At 36.9% G+C, this 20627-nt stretch overlaps 1 pseudogene; it reads left to right on the top strand.

Moving 5' to 3' along the window:
* Positions 1-2557: 2557 nt before the first annotated feature.
* LOC116521638 lies at positions 2558-20351 on the top strand (annotated as a pseudogene).
* The last annotated feature ends 276 nt before the right edge of the window (positions 20352-20627 follow it).

Below are 20627 nucleotides of genomic sequence, written 5' to 3'. Positions count from 1 at the left end.
GGCAATAACAAAGATCCTCACTACAAAAAGATTGTCGGAAGAATGCTGAAAGCATTTCAAGATTTAGGTTGCCTGATGAGTTTGAAAGTGCATTTCCTCCAGTACCACCTTGACTACTTTCCTGAAAATTTGGGAGCTGTGACTGAGGAACAGCTGAACAGTGAATGATTCCCACAAGACATTAAAGAGAGGGAAAGGAGATACTAGGGGAAATGGAGCATTACAATGATGGCAGACTACTGTTGGATGCTTCAGAGAGACATTCCAGATGCTACTCACAAGCGTAAATGCACCAAGAGGAGCCTCACAAGGAAGAAGAATCGAGTTTAGTGTGTGTAGATAAGCTCATTTCAGTTCAAAAAAGGATTTTCATGAAAATATTATAATAAAATTTAATTTTATAAATCTATTTCCATTTATTTTACGGTATTGCCTTATTTAACATAGTTACCTAAATTGTAAGGAAACATGATGTCCAATGACAAAGGGGAGGTCATTTTCGGTTTCAGTGCACAAAAAACCTAAAAATTATGTGGAATAATCAAAACAGCTCTCGAAAAAAAAAGATCTGCAGACCTGTGGAGTGATGTTACTTCAGCTTGCAATATTTATGCAATTTTAGAATCATTTTCTTTGCCATCTTATCCATTATTTTGTTTATTTATTTGTTTATCAAATTTATAAACCCACCCACCCCATATGGAGGGCAGCTCTCAGTAATACACAACAAAAAATTAAAACCACAAATAAAAACAACAGATATACAAATATATAAAAATCATAATGGTAACTATAAAAACAGAGCTACAAGTTCTAGGCAAAGAGAGAGTAAAAACAGCCATCTCAGCAATAGAGCCATCTAAAGTGTCTCCCATTAAGAGGTGGGTTCCTACCAGTTCGCACCTATTTGGTAGAACCGGTTCGTCAAATCTACCGAACCGGTTAGAAGAGATTCCACCAGTGGACCCGGAAAGCAGGCCACACCTATAGAAGAGGTTCCCAATTTTTTTGAAACGCACCACTGGTCCTTGGATATGATTATTCTACACTAACATGCTCATATTTATAAAACTCAGTGCCTCTGTGAAAGGTAAGGATGACTACTGCATTTGTGGTGCAATCAGAACATTGCATGTGTTGAAGTCGTTTTAACGCAAACCAAAGATGCCTTTTAAAAAACAACTTTACATCATATTCTTATGCATGCCAGTACTGTGTGTGAGGTAATTTAAGGTGGTTCTGACAAGTGTCGTCGGCATCTTCATATCCAGTCACATGGGTGGCAAGTCACTCCCATCCGGTCACATGGGCGGCAAACCACTCCCACAAAGGAGGCCACACCCACAGACTAGGTTCAAACAATTTTTGAAACCCACCACTGCTCCGATTCCCTGGGAGCCTCAGGTTTGATAATATAATCAGTTCTTGAGGGCCTTCAGGAATAAAACAGGATGGCTCATCTAATTTTAAGGACAAAGAATGTTCCATAAGCAGGGAAACACAAACAGAGAAGTTCAATTGCATGGAAACCACTGAGTGCATGTCCTTATATGACAGTCCCTACAGGATGTATTCTCTGGCAGATCTGATGAGGTGACCTGATATAATCAGGGAGATGCAGTCCATAAAATAGCCTGGCCTGGCCTCATCAAGGGCTTTATACATCAAAACCAGCACCTTGAATTGAATTGGTAAACAATGCAGCTCACAGAGCAGAAGGATGCGGCGCGGCGGCATGCACTTTGAAGACAGCGTTGTGTGTCCCCTTCTTTCTCCTCCCCCTGCAAAAGCCGCCTCTGAAGCCCCGACGTGAGTGGCTGGCGCTGGCAGACATAGGACGGCTTTTGCCTGCTTGCCTCACTGGCCATGAACCTCACCGCACATCACTGCATCTGGTATACTCTGGGCCTATAACCAGTGTTAGGTAGCTCCCCGCAAGTGCGTTCAGAGAAGCGTTGTGAGAGTTGTGTTGGAGAACACACAAACCAGCATACAGAGACACTGCAGTTTAAATAGGCTTTTACTTTTGTGGAAATAGAAGTATCAGAATCCATCAAACAGTCCAAGTCATACACGGATAAGACAGTCAGTCATCAATGTCTTTCAGTTAAGGCATAATCCAAATAACATAGTCCATATACATACAAACAGTCTGATACCCAAAGTTTGCTAGCAGTTGCAAAACTTACAATAGCTCACGGTACTTTCTAATAGCCAGCTTCCAAAACACTCAGATCAGATCAGCCCAGCATCTAACAAACAGAGAGCTAACATTGTGGCTCCCTCTTATGGCCGATTGAGGAAACCAACAACCAATCACATTTTACAGTATGATTTAAAGAAGCAGGTACAGCATTGCTATATGATTTATATATTGCCAACCCAACTGTTAGATTATATTCCTAACACCCACCAAGCTATTCCCACAGAACCAGTAGTAAAATAATCCCACCACTGATGAAGGAGTATCAAAACCTAATAGGCCCAGTTTGTTCACCAAATGCTGAGGAATGATTATATTGAGTGCTGAGCTAAAATCAGCAAACAGCATTCGCACATGAGTATTCTCCTCCAGCTGCACCAAGCTAACAAGAAGCACACACAAAAGTGCATCAACTATAGAGCGGTTCTTCCATTAGGTAAGCAGTAATGAGTCAAAAGGCATGAAACCATATACCATATTATTCAGAATATAAGATGCACCTTTTTCCCTCAAAAAAGAGGCTGAAAATCTGGGTGTGTCTTATACACTGAATACAGCATTTTTGCCTCTCAAAACTCCGCCCCTTCACCAAAATGGCCATGCAGAGCTTGTACAAGGCTTTCAAAGAGCTCCTGGAGGCTGGGGAAGGCAGAAATGTGTGAAAAACAGGCAGTTTTTTTCCTCAATTTTGCTTCCTAAAGGCTATCTGTGTCTTTTTTTGCCAAAAAATGGGCCTGTTTTCATGAATTTTTGCTCGTTAATGCCCCCTCTTTTTGGGCTATTCATGCCCTTATTTTCAAAAAAAAAAAAAAAAGAGTCCGTTTTTGCAAAATGTAGGGCATTTTTGGAAGGTTTGCAGTGCAAAAACTTTTTTTATTTGCCTCTTCAAAGCCTTGGTGTGTCTTATATTCTAGTGTGTCTTATACTCTGAAAAATATGGTAATCCATTACCAAACTCTCAAATGTTTAATCATAAGAGAAGTGAATGTGACTGGATCTTAATCATGAAGGCAGGTGATTATAGTTATGGAGGGGGCACTGGTACAACATGTACCATGTCTTAAAACATGTCAGCAAAGTGGAGGGGCAGAAAAGATATGCATTTAACTGAATTAGGAGATTGTGAGATGAAAAATCAATCTCTTGTTCTTTTAATCAGCATTGCTTTCCTTGGATTGAGAAAGCAAGACTCAAAATCTGTTATGATCCCAAGATCAGTTCTTTCTCCCCTGATGAGGAGCTGTCAAGAGATGGGTCACATAATTTCTCCAATTGGAAACATATTTGAATAGCTTTGGGAAAGGGAATTGCCTACCTACCTAAATTAATTAAACTTGTTTTTTGGGCACGCACAGAACCTAGGGGGACGGTGCAGTTTAAGTTTACCATTAGAAACAACTCCATGAGGCTCAGTAGGTGACATTATGAATCACTCAGATGATAATTATTGCAATCTACAACTTTAGATATGCATAAAAACAATAGAGAGTCTATTTCATTGTCCCAGGGAAAGTGTGGTGAAAAAGATGTGGCTGCACTCCTATGAATGGAGCCAAATTACTTTGGCATTCAAAGAGACTCACATACTTAGTCATGGGTTTCTACTCTCTTTTTTTTTCCTCCAAGCTTCTTTCAAAAAGACCTTTAACCCTATTTGCAGTATGAAACTTAGTTTTCGGCTTAGTTTCCCTGCTCACTTCAGTGATGTAGTCATTGGAGAATTTGTGTCTACTGTATATTCTGAATTGCCTTTACAGCACTTTATGGAATTTCCAGAAGGATCTTTGAGAGGAAGGCAAGTACTCCTTTCAAAGAAAATGATGTGCCCTTCAAGGGTTGTTTTTTTTAAAGGGAATTGTATTCAAGATATAAGGGACACAGAGGCTCAGTTACTAAGACACTGAGCTTGTCAATCAGAAAGTTCAGCAGTTGGGCAGTTCAAATCCCTAATGCTGTGTAGCGGAGTGAGCTCCCATTACTTGTCCCAGCTTCTGCCAACCTAGCAGTTTGAAAACATGTAAAAGTGCAGGTAGAAAAATAGGAACTACCTTTGGTAGGAAGGTAACAGCATTCTGTGTGCCATCGGCATTTAGACATGCCGGCCACATGACCATGGAGATGTCTTTGGATTCCTTGGCTTAAAAACGGACATGAGCATCATCCAACTAGACTCAGGAATGACTAACACATATGTACGAGGGGAAACTTTACTTTTACTATTCAAGATACTCTGATTACATTTTTTCCTCTTTAAATGAGAATTAAACTGGTTTAAACATGTTTTTTATTTATTCATTTGTCTTGGTTAATGATGTTTCAGGTGCTGTAATATAGCAGTTGAATGTAGCCATATAGACCTGGTTTTCCATGTGGCTGTTGTTATTCATGAATTAATCTCTTCGTGAGTAGATTTGGTTTTTTTTTTAAATGAAAATTTTGAAAAAAATTGGTTTTAATTACACTGTTCCACTATTTTTTTTAATTTAGTATTCAAAAGAAAAAGAAACCACATCAAAGCTGTTTAGCGTGAATATTTTATGAGCCAAGGTGGCGCAGTGGTTAAATGCAGCACTGCAGGCTACTGCTAGATCAGCAGGTCAGCGGTTCAAATCTCACCGGCTCAGGGTTGACTCAGCCTTCCATCCTTCCGAGGTGGGTAAAATGAGGACCCAGATTGTTGGGGGCAATATGCTGACTCTCTGTAAACCGCTTAGAGAGGCCTGAAAGGCCTATGAAGCGGTATATAAGTCTACTGCTATTGCTATTGCTATTTTAAAAAAGTTGTAAATCCTCTACATCTATGATTCCCATATTATATAATGACACTGTTAGGATTTTTTCACTTATTCCTTATTTGCAAACCCTTCTATATACCAAGACTTTCATTTTATTTTATAACTATTGTAGTTACTTGAGTTTTCTACTTATCATGCAGTGAGTCTCCTTAGTACTTTAAGGCACACAAAGAAGGGACAGATTTAAATACATGAATGTGTAAAAATGATATATCTTAAGCAGGGATTGGTCGATGCTGGCATTGCTGCCAGTTCGCTTTGCACATGATCCGTACACTGTCAGGTGTAAATTGTTCTGCGCATGCAGAGAACATGAAAAAATGACTGAAAAACAAACTGGCAGTGGCAACTGGGAACCGATTCAGGGGCGTGGCTAGCAAGCTGTCCCTACCAGTTTGGCAAGTATATCTTAAGTATTTGGATTGTCATTAATTGATGGCACAATCCATCAGCTTCTGCCCTCCAGTTGCATTGTTACCCTACATACATGAAACAATCCTTGCAATTGCATTAAACTTCTTTTTTAAGCTTCTCAAAATGTGATGCACAAATGCTGTCAGATCCTCAAGTGAGATTCAGACCCTCCAATTCAGTTCCTCATTACACTGCAACTGCCATAAATGTGAATCAGCTGCCAGGCACCCAAATATAAATCATGTGACCAAGGGGATGCTGTAATGGTTCTAAGTGTGAGAAATAGTCATAAATCACTATTTTCAGTGCCGTTGTAACTTTGAATTGTCTGTTGTAAGCTGAGGACTTCCTGTACTCATTCAAGCAGACAAATACATCATTTTAGGTGTGGAGAAAAACATTAATATTGTAGAACTAAATGAAATTCTTATTACAGGCCATTGCCTAAAAACTTACAGCATGTCCTAGCCTTCAATTTTGCCATTCAGGAGATCAACATGAATGAGGATTTGTTACCCAACATCACCTTGGTCTCCAAGATACATGTGAATGGTTTTCAAGCAAATAAAGCCTCTGAGAACCTTTTGCATTTCCTCTTTCTTGGAAGCTACTGCCCCTTCAATTACAGAAAGGAAAAGGACCAAAACATCATGGCTGTCATTGGTGATCTTCCTTCCCAGAACACCATCCAGATAGCCAACATCTTAAATGCCTACAAAATTCCACAGGTAAGGATCTGGGCTCCCATAAATGCTCAAGCAGGAAGAGGAAAAGGTCATAGTAAAAAAAACTATAGGAGGACCAAAATTGGGGGGAATCGCTCAAAAGCAGATCAAGTTTTTATTTGTTTATTTTGTCAGAGAAATGAAATGCATATATTACTATTGCAACAGGAGTAATTCTTAATAAGCGCAAACATTTCATTTGGTATGTAAGAAATGGTGTAACTGTCCTTCTTGCTATCTTGATTCTTCTCCTTCTCCTTCTCCTTCTCGTCCTCCTCCTCCTCCTCCTCTTCCAATTCCTCCTCCTCCTCCTCCTCCTCCTCCTCCTCCTCCTCCTCCTCCTCCTCCTCCTCCTCCTCAGTCTCAAGCTTAGCCATTATTAACTGATATGGTAGTTATGTGTCTGATATTGTCTTTCCATCTTCTGGGCATGCCTCTTGTTATTTGATTTTCTTCTCTTGTTCTTTATGCCTTAACAATTTTAAATATATTGATCAGTAAAGTAATAGAAATGTTGCCCTCATAATGTACAGAAAAAAGGTTATTTGGGTATCAAGATGAGAAATTAATACTGTCCAATCCTTAAAGAATAAGCCTCCTCTTTTTTTACACATTCCTATCTGCTGTCTATTTCTGATTAGCACAATCAAAAATTAAGAATAATTGATCTAAAAATTGATGAATGGAATACTAATGGTAGTTTTATAGCAAAAGCTATAAGGAAAGACGTTGATCCCCAGATTTAACATTTAACATCAGGATTTTTTTATTGAAAAAAGGTCCATAAGAAATGTACTTCCTTCCGTCTTGTTGACATATCTGCAAAAACAGTACATTGTCTAAAAGCACATCATTATTATTCCCACTCTGCAGCTCAGTTTTGGCACTTTTGACCTGGCATTGAGTGATAAACAGCAGTTTCCTTCTTTCTTTTGGATGACTCCAAATGAAAACCTCCAGTATGCTGGGATTATTCAGCTCTTGAAATGTTTTGGATGGAATTGGATTGATCTTCTCATTCCAGAAGACACCACTGGAGAGAGATTTCTCAGAATTCTGAGACCGAAATTCATCCAGAGTGACATTTGCATTTCTTTAATTCAGTTTGTTCCAAGAGTGATCACTTATAACTCCAGTTTCTTACGGAAGAGTAATCTAAATAACATAGGACGTCTCCTGTGGTATAGTAAAACCAATGTAATACTTGTTTATGGGGACATGGAATCTATAGAAGGATTACGAATAATTCTTGAAAGCTATGAAATTCATAGCAGGTGCCCAATAGAAAGGGTTTGGATCATAAGTGCTCTCTGGGATGTCACATCTGTCTTTGAGTCAAAGAAATTCACCACATTCTCCTTCAATGGCAGCTTGTCTTTTGCCCTACACACAAATAGGGTTCCAGGCTTTCAAGAGTACCTAGAGAACCTAAATCCATATCACTCTAAAGTCCCGTTGCTACCTGTGTTCTGGAGTGCCGCATTTCTCTGTTCACTTCCAAGATACAGTATACCAGGAAAAAGAAAATGTACTGGGAAAGAGGATTTGGGGAGTCTCCCTGGAACTGTCTTTGAAATGGAGATGTCTGGCCAGAGCTACAGTATTTACAATGCTCTGTATGCTGTAGCACATTGTCTCCATGCTATATATTCATCCAGAGCCAAGCAGAAGACAAGAGGCAATGAAGAGAAGTGGAATTTTCTGAAAGTCCAACCTTGGCAGGTGAGTTACGTTGCCTTTCAATGGGAACGTATCCATAATAATACAGTTATTTTAATGTTTACAAAATTCACTAAGTACACTTTTATGAATGAAGACAAATATACACGTCCCAGGATAATGATGAGAGATTGAATCCGGGTCGGTCAATGGGACCAGAGTTTTACTCATCCGAGCTTCCAGGCTCATGCTGGAGTCGATCTTAATGATATTTATTTCTATTGAATTATATGCTTTGGGCTGTTTATTTTTTTTGTATTTTTTTAACAATTTAAAACATAAAAATTCAATATCTATATAAAAAGTGTGTTTGCAGATTCATTCCTTGATTGTCTTTTCCAGAATCTTACCAGGTATTGAGGTCAAGCTGATAGGTCTGTAGTTTGCTGGATTTATCTTTTACCCCATTTTTGAGGATGGGGACTACATCAGCTATTTTCCAGTTCTCTGATAGTTCCCCAGTACTCCAGGATCTTTGAAAGATATAGTTAAGTGAGATCATGTCTGCCAGTTTCTTCAGAATCTTGGGATTTAATCCATCTGGTTCTCATGATTTGAATTCATCTAGGGTGGACAGGTGCTCTCTTACCATTTTCTTGTCTATTTTAAATTCTATTCCTGATATGTTTTTCATGGTTCTGTTTTTGATAGATTGAATTGTTTTTTTCCTTTTGGGTAAAGCCAGATGCAAAAAATGAATTAAACAGTTCTTCTTTCTCTCTGATGCTCATCATCTTCTTGCCATTTTCTCCCACTAGTGGACCAATTGTTTCCTTGACTTTTTTCTTGTTTTTTCTTGTTGAAAGAAGGGTTTTTTGTCACAAGATTTTGAGCCTTAGCTTTCCTGACTTCATCTTTGCAGCATTGGGTTATTTGTTGATATTCTGCCTTAATTGGGTACCCTGCTTTCTACTTTTTATACCTATTCTTTTTGTCTTTCAAATTTATAATTTTAGTTGTGTAGAGGCTTAATCCTTGTGGAAATTTAGATTTTTAATTACAGATATTATGTTAGATATAGGGAAGTAATCTTTTCCCAGTGATGTTCTGCTTCCTTTCCAATCTTCAATCCCAAAAAACCCTCAAATCCAATAAAAGACTCAAATTTTGCAACATTTTGAAGTTGAATAGCAGAAGAAAAATTCACCAAAGTAGACAGAAGGAAGAATTTTGCAAAATAATAATAATAATTGATGAAATGAAAGGCAAGGGTAGGATAGAATGACAAAACTTGTCTTTCTCTGAGATATGTTTGGTGTAGGCATTTTCTGTCCCATGCCTGAAGAAAATTTGATTTAATATATCAAGGTCATCATTTAACTTCTTAATCGTGTTTTCTGGAATAGAACTCCAATAAATATGTTTTCCTGTGATATTCATTATATATAAAGGGCTTGCCACAAAGAAGAGGGAGTCAAGATATACTCCAAAACACTTGAAAGCAGGACAAAAAGCAATGGATGGAAAATAATCAAGGAGAAAACCAATCTAGAACTAAGGAGAAATTTCTTGATAGTTAAAACAATTAATCAGTAGAATGACTTGCTTCCAGAAGTTGTGGGTGTGCTGGATGATTTTAAGAAGAGATTGGATAACTATTTTTCTGAAATGGTACAAGGTTTCCCGGTGCAGCAGGGAGTTGGACAAGAAGAGATGAAAATACCCAAGTTCCCTTCCAAATCTTTTATTCTATTATTCTGTTATATTTCTTAGCAATTGTTTTTATCCCTCATGAAGTACAAATGAGCAATATTTCCAAAAATATCTATTAGTAATACTTAAACATAAAAATATGAATATAGTCCTGCAAAACAGAATTATGCCGTTGGAACATTAAAAAATACTTTCAACTCAAATGTTTGATTGTTCATTAAAAACTGGTTGAGCACCATTTGATGAATCCCATATTGTATTGCCTGCTATGGACATCAATTTCTCATTTGTCTCTCTTATCTTTTAGCTTCGTTTATTTCTGAAAAACCTCCATTTCAACAATAGTGTTGGGGAAGAAATAGCTTTCAATGAGAATGGAAACCTGGCAACAGCATACGATATCATCAACTTGATTACTTTCCCTAATCGATCCTTTCAGAAGGTCCAAGTTGGACATATTGAACCTCTGAGTTCTCAAAAGGAAGTCTTCGCCATAAATACATCTGTCATTGTATGGAACCCCAAATTTAAGCAGGTGAGTTAAACAAACCAAATAAAACATGGGGATATTTTCTCACATTTCTAGAATTTTAAACCAGCAATCTTAGAGTAGTTCCAAGATCATTTGATATCTTCTGAATGTTGTTAGAACACTCTTGTATTGTGGAAAAATGAAGAAGTTCTCAAATCTACATTACACTTTCAGATTGTAGGGAAAGGGAGCTCTGATCACTGGGGTTTTGGACCCTTTGAGTTCAGGGGCTTCATGAGAGCTTAGTGAAGTGGAAGATTAATATTTTGCAAGGTAACACTGAATGGATGATTTACCTTTTTCCTTTTAAAAAATTATGAAAAATAACACTTAATCCTATTGGGTGAAGGGTCTGACAGCTCATTATAAAAGGGCTGTTGTCAGACTCAACCTTCGCTGGATTGTTCTCACTTGTTGTACTTAATAAAGAGCTGTTGTTACCGTTAACCCTGTGTGTGCCTATCCATTACCCAATCTAACAAGAAGATAGATAGATAGATAGATAGATAGATAGATAGATAGATAGATAGATAGATAGATGGATGGATGGATGGATGGATGGATGGATGGATGGATGGATGGATGGATGATAGATAGATAGATAGATAAACAGACATACCGACAGACAGACAGACAGATTTTCCCACTGATTAATAGTCTGTAGTTTGAATCAGCTGAATCAATGAAAATTGGGATACCACCCTTGAGTGGCAACATAACACGGGAATAATTGGAAAAGGATACCAAATACTAAACAGGAATATTTTGGGTATCAGCTCAGCAAGTTTCAACATTCTTTCCCATACATCATAAATATATTTTGGATTTTCTTATTTCTATTCAAATTTAAAACAGCTCATTAAGGTCATGAGAAACATACTCTTTAATGGTCCTCTTTAGGACATCTCAAGTTGCTTTATGTAATATGAAGAGATGTCCGGATTTGGATTTGTCTTCAAATTTTCAATAGCAGTTCAAAGACTTTTCAGATTTTAAATGCTCCTCTGACCAATTCTAGCAATCGGTCCTAGGAATTCCAAGTTTTGCATTATTAGAAATTACAAGAAACTGTGGTGGGCGGGGTTGGATTTATTTAAAGACCGTGACTGCTGACTGGTTGATTCAAAGCTTGATTGTAATCCATTTTAATGTCTTCCTCTGGCCATTCTCATTAGACACCACCTTCTGCCACCTGTGTAGAAAGCTGCCATCCTGGGTACCGGAAATTGATTGAGGAGGGAAAACAGGTTTGCTGCTATGACTGTGTCAAGTGTTCAGAGGGAAGCATTTCCACCATGATTGGTAAGGAAAAAAAGATCTATATTTCTTTAAAAATACATTTTGTTCTAACCAAGTTTGGGTTCTTGAATATACCATATTTTTCTGAGCATAATACACACCTTTCCCCCCCCCCCAACAAGTGGGTGAAAATCTGGGTGCATCTTATACTGTGAATACAGGGGTTTTGGCCTCCAGAAACCCCACTCCCCCTTCACAAAAATGGATGTGCAGAAGGTTTGGGAGGCTTGAAAAATGCTCCTGGGGACTGGGGAGGGCAAACAGGAGGGAAATGTGGACTGGTCTTTGCTCATATCCCCCCCCAGCCCCCAGGAGCATTCTACAAGCCTCCTAAAAGCTATGCATGCTCCTTCATTTTTTTGCTTGTTTTTGACAAAAAAAAAAAAACCTCAGCCCCAGGATCACTTGGCAGGCCTCTCAAACACTTTGCATGCAGAGGTTTGGGGGGGGGGTCTGCAGAGTGCAAGATTTTTTTTTAGTTTACCTGTTCAAAATCTTATACTCCCAAATGGTGGTTTTAAAGAAAAGCATGGATTGATGGGGATCTCTCACAAGCATTGTTCTCTTTATTCTTTTTTTAAGTAAAAACATTTCTGTGATCTCTTGTTCAGGAAATGTAGTTTATTGAATACAAAATAAACTTTAAAAGGATTTTTTTTAATAATTTTATTTTTTATTACATAGACAACATCACATAACAATAGAAAAAAAACAAAGGGAAACGGAGAGAAAAAAGAGGGGGAAAAAACCCCATCATCCCATACAATATGTCATTTGATCACAGGTGCATCCCTACTACGTTTCCCCCCATACACACATCCGTATCTCTCTTTTGTATATTTAATAGACACCACAATAACCTAGGGTTTAAAAAAAAAGGGGGGGGAGACAAAAAAGAAAAAAAACATCATCACATAAAGCATGTCATTTGGTTACAAGTGTTTTAACATCTGCATCTTCAAATAATATTTACCGTCTCAATTATTTCATCTAATATAACTAAAGGCCTCATTTTCATTCTACAATATATATTCAGTTAACATTAGCATTATTTTTCCCCAAAAAGTATACTTATATTTATTGTTAACCTTGCATTTCATACCTTCAAACAGAGATCTTATTCCTTCATTTTTCAACAAAGCATCGCTACCTATATATACCAGTTTTCATTTGTTCCCCCATTAGAATTGCTTATCAGCAGCAAAATATCATTATAATAAGTTCTTAACCTTATACATTATATCCCCAGACATTATATTAATACTGCATTGTGTCATTATTAGATTATTTCACAGCATAATTATATCATCATTTACTTTCTTCAATTAAGGTATAAGTATATCATTTTTCATTTCTAAAGTTTTTTTCCCCCCTAGCCACCGATAAAACAAATCCCATATCTTATAAAATTGTTCATCCTCTTGCTCTCTAATTTCAAATGTCAATTTACTCATTTCAGCACAGTCCATTATTTTTCGGATAACTTCTTCCTCTTTTGGTATTGTTTCGTTTTTCCAGTTTTTTGCAAATACAATTCTGGCTGCTGTTAACACATTTACAATCAGATATTTTAAGTCTTTGTTGTAGGTTTCTGGTATGATCCCCAATAAAAAAATCTCTGGTTTAAAGTCTATTTGTTTGTGTGTCATTTTCTCCAACCACATGTGGATTTTAGTCCAGTATCTTTTAGCTTCAGTACAAGTCCACCACATGTGGTAGTATGAGCCAGGTATCTGGTGACATTTCCAACATTTTTCTGATTTATTCTTGAACATTCTTGCAATTCTGGTCGGGGGTAGGTGCCACCTGTAAAACATCTTATACAAGTTTTCTCTATATGCAGTAGACATTGTCATTTTGTAATTTTGAGACCCCAATTTCTGCCAATTCTCTAAATCAATCCCATACCTAAAGTTTTTTCCCCAAGCTATCATAGTTTCTTTAACTTGTTCTTCATGCAATTTAAACTCCAATAAATATCCATATAGTTTTTAAATTACTTTTTCATCAATGCCTGTTAAAATTTTGTCTAACTCCATCATTTTATTATAAAGACCTTTAGTTTTTCTATCTTCATTATATCTAGATTGTATCTGTACATATGAATACCAGTTCATTTCCATCCCTTCTTGTTTCAACTCTTGAATAGATTTGAGCTCACCCTCTGTATTTAATAATTCTGTATATCTAACTATTTGTTGCTTTTTATATATTATTGGATGTGAAAATGCTTCAATTGTTGATATCCAGACTGGAATTTTTTAATAATGTAGTCTTTTAACCTTTTCCCAGTTTAACAACAACGCCTCCCTTATATAATGTCTTCTAAAGTAACCATGTGATTTAGTACCCTTATACCATAAGAAAGCATGCCATCCCAACAGTAAGTCGTGACCTTCTACATTCAATAATCTAGAGTTTTTTTAATAATATCCATTCCTTAATCCACATCAAGTTTGTTGCCTTATAGTATAGCTCCCAATCAGGTAGCCCAAATCCTCCTCTAGATCTAGCATCTTGTAGTAATTTAAGTTTTATTCTAGCTTTTTTCCCTTACCAAATAAATTTCAAAACTATTTTATTTAAATCTTGAAAAAAATCCTTACCCAATCTGATTGGGATTGTCTGAAACAGGTATAGAATTCTAGGTAGAATGTTCATTTTAATTGTAGAGATTCTTCCCATCATTGATAAGTGCAAATTTTCCCATTTCTCCAAGTCAATTGCTATTTGTCGTTTTAGTCTGGTATAGTTATCCTCTTTAAGAGTGCTACATCTAGGTGATAAGTATATCCCTAAATATTTAACCTTACTTGTATTTTGAATCTGCAACGTTTCTGACAGCTCTTCCTTTTGTGTTGCTGGGATATTCTTCGTCATGATCTTTGTTTTATCTTTGTTTATTTTCAAGCCTGCTACTTCTCCGTATTCCTCTATTCTTTCCAGCAATTTGGATGCTGTTTCTAATGGATCTTCAAGAATAAAAACTAAGTCATCTGCAAACGCTTGTAGTTTATACTCTTCTCTCATAATTTTCATACCTCTTATTTCTTCTTCTTCTCTGATCTTTCTGTTTAAGACCTCTAGTGTTAGGACAAAGAGTAGTGGTGATAGTGGGCAGCCTTGTCTTGTACCTCTCTTTATTTCAGTCGGATCTGTTAGTTCTCCATTTACCATTATCTTTGCTGCTTGTTTCTGGTATATCATTCGTATAGTTTGAGTGAATTTCTTGCCAAAATTCATCTGCTCCAGTTGCAAAAACATAAATTGCCAAGTCACATTGTCAAAGGCCTTCTGCGCATCGAGGAACATCAGTGCCATTTGTTTTTCAGGATGGGCCTCATAGCATTCCAAGGTATTCAAAATCATTCTCATATTGTCTTTAATTTGTCTTTTAGGTAAAAAGCCATTTTGATCTGAGTGGATGAAGCCATTTAAATATTTTTTAAGTCTCTCAGCTAGTATAGATGCAAATAGCTTGTAGTCTGAATTTAATAAAGAGATTGGTCTATAATTCTTGATTTATGTTAGATCAGTCTCTTCCTTGGGTAATAGTGTGATATACGCTTCTGACCATGACTTCGGTATTTTGCTCTCAGACATCACTTCATTCATGACTTGTAGGAGTGGGAGGGTCAATGTTTCTTCAAATGTTCTGTAGAATTCCACAGGTAGTCCATCTGGTCCTGGAGCTTTCCCATTATTTTGTTTTTTAAGTGCCTCTGTTAGCTCCATCATTGTTATTTTACTTTCTAACATTGTTCTAGTTTCGTCTGGTACCTGGGGGAGATTGGCATCTTGTAGGTACTTTTTAACTCTTCCCTCCTCCACCTTTTCTTGTTCATAGAGTTTAGTATAATAGTCTTGTATAATATTTTTTTCTCAGTATTTCCATACTGAATTTCTCCTTGTTTATCTCTTAGTTGAAGTATTTTCTTTGTTTCTCTCTCTTTTTTCATCTTATATGCCAACCACCTGCCTGGCTTGTTCGCATTTTCAAAATAATTCTGTTTGGCACCTCTAATTTTTTGTGCCAGCTCTTCCTTTTCTAATAGGTCCATTTTGTGTTTAATTATGTCCATTTTTATTTTGACATCTTTTTTTTGTGGTGCTCTCTGTAGTTCTCTTTCAAGTATTTTATAGTCGTTATCTAGAGCTTTATGCATTTGTCTTTTCTTTAAGTTTCTCTTCCTTGTGTAGTCTATTGTCAAACCTCTGATAACAGCTTTGATTGTATCCCAGAGGTTCTGCAATGACGTATCTTCTTTCCTATTTTCTTTAAGGAAAAGGACTAGCTCTTTTTCCATTTTTTGTACAAACTCTTTTTCTTTCAATATAGTGTTATTTAGTGTCCATCTAGGTCTTGCCCTTTGGCCTTTCCATTTAATTAAAATTGGATTGTGGTCCGCCTAGGTACTTGCTCCAATCTCAATTTCTTTTATGTTGGAGCTCAACTCCGCTGAGACCCATATCATATCTATTCTAGAGAATGAAGAATGTCTGTTTGAGTAGAAAGTGTATTGTTCTTTTTTAGCATTTCTTTCTCTCCATATATCTTTTAGATTTACTTCATCTGTCATCCTAAAAAAAGATTTCGGCAGGGGATTCCTATTTAATTTTTTTTGTTTTATGTGTTTTATAGTCCATATTTTGATTCACAATGCCATTAAAGTCTCCCATCATACAAATATCAGCATAGTCTAGTTCCAAAACTTTTTTGTGTAGTTTTTTGTAAAATTCATCTTGTTTTTCATTGGGGGCGTAGATTCCAATTAGGAGTGTCTTTTTGGTATCCATAATTTCCACCATCAAAATTCTTCCCTCTTCCTCTGCATAGACTACTTTTGCTGGGATGTTGCCTTTAATATAAAAGACCACTCCTCTTTTCTTGCAGTTTGCCACTGATGAAAACATTTTCCCAAGCTTTGGTTGAGTTAATAAATGTTCATATTTCTTTTGGATATGTACTTCTTGCAGGCAAATTATGTAAAGTTGTAATTTCTCTGGTTTATAAAACATTTTCTTTCTTTTAATTACCGAATTAAGTCCATTAATGTTAATTGTAATCATTTTTCTTTCTTCCATGTTTATACTTTATATACAGGATTTATCGTTCTAGTAGATCTGGGTTCTCGTTTTTCTTAAGGCTTCCATTCCCTGTCGCCCCTTCTTTCTCACTTCCACCTACTGCTCCTTCTATTTTTTTCGGTCGCGGTTGCAGGTGGTTCCAGTATTTGTACCGCTGAGTCGTTTTTCCCAGCTTTCTCAGCCATTTCTCTAAAGTATTCTTCATAGAAAGCTTCTGCCTTCTCAATTGTATCTATCCTATGTCTTTGTCCTTGCCATGTACATAGTAAACCTTCCGGTATGAGCCATCTCTAATTAACACCTTTTTATCAATACTTTAGTCAGAAATTGATATTCTCTTCACCTCTCTCTCACCTCTCTCGGAATTTGTTTGAGAACTACAATCTCCTTACCGTTATATTCTAATTTTCTATCTCTCAATTTCTGTAAGATTTTTGGTTTAATTGTTTTCTTAGTAAATCTTACATGCACCTCCCTTGGGAGAGCATTTCTCATTGCATATCTTGTGTATACTCTAAAATTCTCATCTATATTTTCTATTATTTTGTCCTGGGACATCTCCAGAACATCTATCAAAATATTTGAAATTATCTGAACTAAGTCCTCTCCTTTTTCTTCTTCTATGATTTGAAATCTTAAGAAGAATTCAGACTTATCCATCTCCCATCTTAATATTCCACTGCTCTCTCTTTCTACATCACTTAGTCTGGTCTCTAGCTTCTCGATTTTCTTCTCTCCTTCTTGGATTTTATTTTCAATTTTTTGAATCCTGTCTTCGTATTTCAGCATCCAATTGTGCATGCTTTCAACTTTCCCTTCCATTTTATCAACTTTTTGCACTATGCTTTGATTTTGTTGTTCCATTACCTCCATTTTTTTTACAGGGGTGTCTAACTTGCTATCTTTACTGTAAATTCCTGGTTGCATTTTCTGCATCATTTGCATAAGTGTTTCAAAATTTGCTTCCTTCTCTTTTTCATGCTGGGACATTGTCTGTGTTGTCCTCTGACCTCCCACAGGTGAGGAGGCGGAGGTTGATGTAGAGCCAAAAGCAACTGCTTTTCTACTCATAGCCAATTAATATTAGAGGGTGGAAGATTATAAGTACAATGGATGAAGTACGTAGAGTACACAGGGGAGAGGAGGGAGAGATGTGGAAAAGGGGAGAGAGAGAAAAGAAAAGAAAGAAGGGAGAAAAAAGGAAAGGAAAAAAAACTCTTCCAACTATTTTGTTCAAAATTTAAATTGGATCATCTGCTGATGTCCCAATTTCTTCAGAAAAGAAAGAAATACAAAAGAATATATATATATATATATATATATATATATATATATATATATATATATATATATATATGTGTGTGTGTATATATATATATGTATATATATATATGCTGATAAATAAATAAAGGGAGACTAGTATAGATCTATTTCAAGCGATTTAGCTCTCATCAGCTAGCCATACCCTTGCTGGGAATCGAACCTGTGCTCTGTTGCCTCTTAGGCAGATGTGTTAACCATTGAGCTACAGAGCTCGACTCCATATTAGCCAGGCCAGGGTGAAAGGTATATATTTAAAGTCACAACCCCTGGTATGCCCAAATATGGGAGGAAGATCACACTTCCATTCTCTGTCCTTCATCCTTCATGGCTCATCACAAGAGACCATCCAGACAGAAACCCAATATTTTTTTTACTGTTGCCTTTTGTTACATTTGTTATATTTGTGCTGATAAATAAATAAAGGGAGACTAGTATAGATCTATTTCAAGCTATTTAGCTCTCATCAGCTAGCCATACCCTTGCTGGGAATCGAACTAGTCTATAATATACTAGGCAGAGATCTCTGCCTAGTATGCCTAGTATGCAATATAGCCCAGGTTCAAATCCCAGTAAGGGTATGGCTAGCTGATGAGAGCTAAATAGCTTGAAATAGATCTATACTAGTCTCCCTTTATTTATTTATCAGCACAAATAAAAAAACACAAATATAACAAAGGGAACAGTAAAAATATTGGGTTTCTGTCGTGATGGACTCTTGTGACGAGCTGAATGACAGATGATGGAAGCAGTTAGCTTCCTCCCATAATTGGGGCTTACCAGGGGTTGTAAAAATCTTTTATTTATATATATATATATATATATATATATATATATATATATATATATATATACATACATACATACATACATACATACATACATACGTGTGTGTGTGTGTGTGTGTGTGTGTGTGTTTGTAATTTGTGCTGATAAAAATCTAATAGATATATATATATATGTGTGTGTGTGTGTCTGTGTCTGCGTCTGTGTCTGTGTCTGTGTGTGTATGTGTGTGTGTTTCATATATATATGAAAGAACCCCCCCCTCCAAAAAGAAAAGGAGAGGTGCTTCAGCTACAAGTGGGAAAAAGAAAAAAAATGTAAATAGTCAAAGGGTCAAAAAGAATAATCCAAAGGTTAAAAAGAATAATCAAAACAGAAAAAATATGTAAAAGATCAAAAAGTCAATAAGGATGATCAAAAAAGAAAAAATCAATGTCATTTTTTGATTCTTTTTGCCAAAAAAACCTCAGCCCCAGGAGCACTATGCAACCCTCTCAAACTCTCGGCATGCCTTATTTTTTCACAAAAAAGGAGGTGTGCAGTGGTTTAGGAGGTCTGCAGAATGCAATTTTTTTTTTTAGTTTACATCTTCAAAATCATATACTCCCAAATATACGGTAGTTTTAAAGAAAAGCATGGATTGATTGGGATCTCTCACCAGCCTTCTTCTCTTTCTTTTTTTTTAAGTAAAAACATTTCTTTATTTAATTGTGTAATCTCTTGTTCAGGAAAAGTAGTTTATTGAATACAAAATAAACTTTAAAAGGATTTTCTTAAAGCAAAACATTTAAGAGGTTTATTCTCTGCCAAAACAGCTTCAGGATGGAATAATTTTTAAGAACTTAATTCTATTCAATGTGTACACATTTTAGAACATTTATTTATGGTTTTCAGATTCCAACCAATGTGAGAGGTGTCCCGCAGAGCAATATCCAAATGAGAAACATCATCAATGTATTCCCAAAATTATCACCTACTTATCCTACAAAGAAGTCCTGGGAGAAGTCCTGACTGGCTTTGCCATTTCTTTTGCTGTCATCACAATTGCGGTGATGGGGACATTCATCTTCCACCAGAATACTCCCATCGTCAAAGCCAACAATTGGGATATCACCTGCACCCTGCTTGTCTCGCTCCTGCTGTGTTTTCTTTGCTCTTTCCTCTTCCTCGGATGTCCAGGGAAAGTCACATGTCTGCTCCGGCAAGCAGTTTTTGGAGTTGTGTTCTCCATTGCAGTGTCTTGAGTGTTAGCCAAAACCATCACTGTGGTTCTGGCCTTCATGGCCACAAAGCCAGGGAACCGCATGAGGTGGTGGGTGGGGAAAAGGCTGTCCATCTCAGTCATTTTTTTTTGCTCCCTTATTCAAACAAGCATCTGTGCTGTCTGGTGGACTATTTCTCCTCCTTTCCCAGAGTTGGACATGCATTCCCAGCTGGATGAGATCTTAGTGCAATGCAACGAAGGCTCGGAGATCATGTTATACGTTGTGCTGGGCTACATGTGGCTACTGGCCCTCATCAGCTTCACAGTGGCCTTCTTTGCCCGGAAGTTGCCCGACACGTTCAATGAAGCCAAGCTCATCACCTTCAGCATGCTGGTCTTCTGCAGTGTTTGGGTGTCCTTTGTGCCCACGTACTTGAGCACCAAGGGGAAATCCATGGTGGCTGTGGAAGTCTTCTCTATCTTGGCCTCAAGTGGTGGTTTACTAGGTTGCATTTTCCTGCCCAAGTGCTACATTATCATACTGAGGCCAGAGCTGAATACGAGAGAGCAGCTAGTTAGGAAAAAGAATGGTGTGATTTCAAGAGCAACATGAATGATGGCTGAATTCTATGATGCTATAAAAAGAATATGACAATAATCAGCCAAAGAATTTCATTCAGGAATAATTGTCTTCTCCCATTTTTAATGGCAATAACTTTTAGATGTATAAAACACCCCATAGTGTTTTATAGCATTGTCTGGGTGGTTTACTTTGTACGCATTCTTTGCATACTGCACCCAAAATCTGCGTCCTTTCATTCTTGGAAGGATGAAAGGCTAAGTCAACCTTGAGTGCCTTCAGGATTGAAGTCAAGGCTTTGGGCAGAGT

The sequence above is a fragment of the Thamnophis elegans genome, chromosome Z (assembly GCF_009769535.1).
Source record: "Thamnophis elegans isolate rThaEle1 chromosome Z, rThaEle1.pri, whole genome shotgun sequence".
Classification (NCBI taxonomy): domain Eukaryota; kingdom Metazoa; phylum Chordata; class Lepidosauria; order Squamata; family Colubridae; genus Thamnophis; species Thamnophis elegans.
The sequence above is the reverse complement of the archived record's forward strand: the minus strand, read 5'-3'. Positions and strand labels throughout refer to the sequence as shown.